This window comes from Urtica dioica, chromosome 8 (genome assembly GCF_054948205.1).
Source record: "Urtica dioica subsp. dioica isolate 48M chromosome 8, U.dioica_male_clone48M_v1_H2, whole genome shotgun sequence".
NCBI classification, from domain to species: Eukaryota; Viridiplantae; Streptophyta; class Magnoliopsida; order Rosales; family Urticaceae; genus Urtica; species Urtica dioica.
This window is the reverse complement of record NC_142763.1, coordinates 39,927,043-39,929,286: the sequence shown is the minus strand read 5'-3', so window position 1 is coordinate 39,929,286 and position 2,244 is coordinate 39,927,043. Positions and strand designations below refer to the sequence as shown.

The following is a 2,244-nucleotide window of genomic DNA, read 5'->3' as shown; positions in this document are numbered from 1 at the left end:
AGGCATCTCGCGCCTGGTACGAAAGGCTAACTCAGTTTCTTGTGCAGAATGGATATGTCAGAGGTGGAGTCGATAAAACTCTATTCATAAAGAAGGATGAAGGGAATGTCATGATTGCACAAATCTATGTTGATGACATTGTCTTTGGTGGAATGTCGAACAAGAGATGGATCTTTTTGTGCGAAAAATGCAATCTGAGTTTGAAATGAGCATGGTTGGTGAGCTCAACTTCTTTTTGGGTTTTTCAGATCATACAGATGGATGATGGTATATTTATCTCTCAAAGTAAGCATGCCAAGAACATTGTAAAGAAGTTTGGGCTGGAAAAATCGTCTCATAAGCGAACTCATGCTGCTACTCATGTGAAACTCATTAAGGATGAGCTTGGTGAATCTGTCGATCAAAGTCTATACAAGAGCATCATTGGAAGCCTTCTTTACCTCACGGCCAGTCATCCAGACATAGCTTACTCTTTTGGGGTTTGTGCTCGATATCAAGCCATTCCCAAAGCTAGTCATCTGTCTCAAGCTAAGCATATTGTGAGGTACATATCAAGAACTGCTGATTTTGGGCTACTATATACTTTTGATACGTCTTCTACTCTTATGGGATATCGTGATGCTGATTGGGTAGGAAGCACTGACGATAGAAGAAGCACATCTGGTGGATGCTTCTACCATGGAAACAATCTTATATCCTGGTTCAGCAAGAAGCAGGACTGCATTTCCTTGTCCACTGCTGAGTCAGAATATATTGCAGTAGAAAGCAGTTGCACTCAGTTGCTATGGATGACACAAATGCTGGATGAGTATGGTGTCGGACAAGATGTCGTGACATTGTTTTACGACAACATCAGTGCCATCAATATTTCTAAAAATCATGTCCAACACAGAAAGACTAAGCACATTGAAATCAGACACCACTTTATTCGGGATCTGGTGCAGGATAAGAAGATCAGACTAGAATACATTCACACTAAAAACAACTAGCTGACATCTCTACCAAGGCATTGGATGCAAGCCGGTTTGAGAGTCTCTAATCTTCCCTGGGTCTATGCATTATTGACCAATAGCAATTACAGGGCTGTGGGCAGTTGTATAATCGTGAGTCTCGTCTATATTGTGGTGATACTTTTCTGACTCGTGTTTCTTTGTTTCACGAAAGTTTTCTCTCATGGGCCCATGTTTCTGGTTGGCCCATTCGACATGTTTAAAGGGCTACAATGCCATTAATTTCTCACTTGGGCTGGGAATGGACCAAGATTTGGTTATTCAGCAACGTTTTGATCTTCGTCAACTCCTCAAGCATGCAATAGAGGGTTTGTATTTCGGGAAAGCATGGGAAGTTACTCTTTTTTCAAATTTTGCTGAAGCTCCGTTTCTTGATTTCTCGCCCATCTCCCATGCGCGTGCCAGCGCGCGCCTTGCGTCCGGCCGCCTGCCCGCACGTGCGCCCCGCGCTCGGCCGGGCCTCCTACCCATGCGCGCCCTGGCCGAAGCTGCTGCCCGCGCGTACGTCACTCCTCGTGCCCGGCCTTCCGCTTGCACGTCGCTCCCCGCACCCAGCCTTCTGCATACACGCTGCTCCCCGCGCCTGGCCGTCCTATGGGCCCCCAAGAGGCCGGCTCATAGCCTTCTCCAAACTCTATAAATACCACCCCCCCCCCCTCTTCACTTGAGGGGGACCGAAAATTTCCTCTCTTGAGGCCATTCTCTCTACTCTCCTCTTGTGATATTCCAAGAGCTCTCTCCTTCTCTCCAGGCTCGGCTCAGAAATCCGAGAACCCCCTCGACAACAGGGAGCGCGTTCCAATTCTGAGACCCGAGCATTCGCGACGCACACGATGTGCCCTCGCCTCTTAACCTCCGAGTCTAAGATAGCCACAACCCCTACATTGAACTACGTTCTGACCTGATCCCAGACTATGGGTACGTAGGCAGCCAACATTTGGCACGGTCACACCTCCCGAAACACACCTCTAGGTTTGGAGGGTGCAACTCGGTCTTCGAGTTCACACTTTGGTTCAGGCGCGATCACTTGGTCCGACCTTGGATAGAACCGCCCGAAGTCTTAAATCGTTGTCCGTTTTTGTGCGACAAACATTTTGGCGCTAGAAGGAAGGGACTTCCCGACTTATACAGCCCGAGATCACTTCTACAATCATAGTCTTCCCTTTCTAGACTTGAGGAAGATATGAACGACCAACCACCCATTCGTTCTGAGGGCGTGAACAACCCCGATAAT

General features: G+C 47.6%; 1 pseudogene; it reads left to right on the top strand.

Moving 5' to 3' along the window:
• The first annotated feature begins 257 nt into the window (after positions 1-257).
• On the top strand, positions 258-989 carry LOC149389782 (secreted RxLR effector protein 161 pseudogene; annotated as a pseudogene).
• The last annotated feature ends 1,255 nt before the right edge of the window (positions 990-2,244 follow it).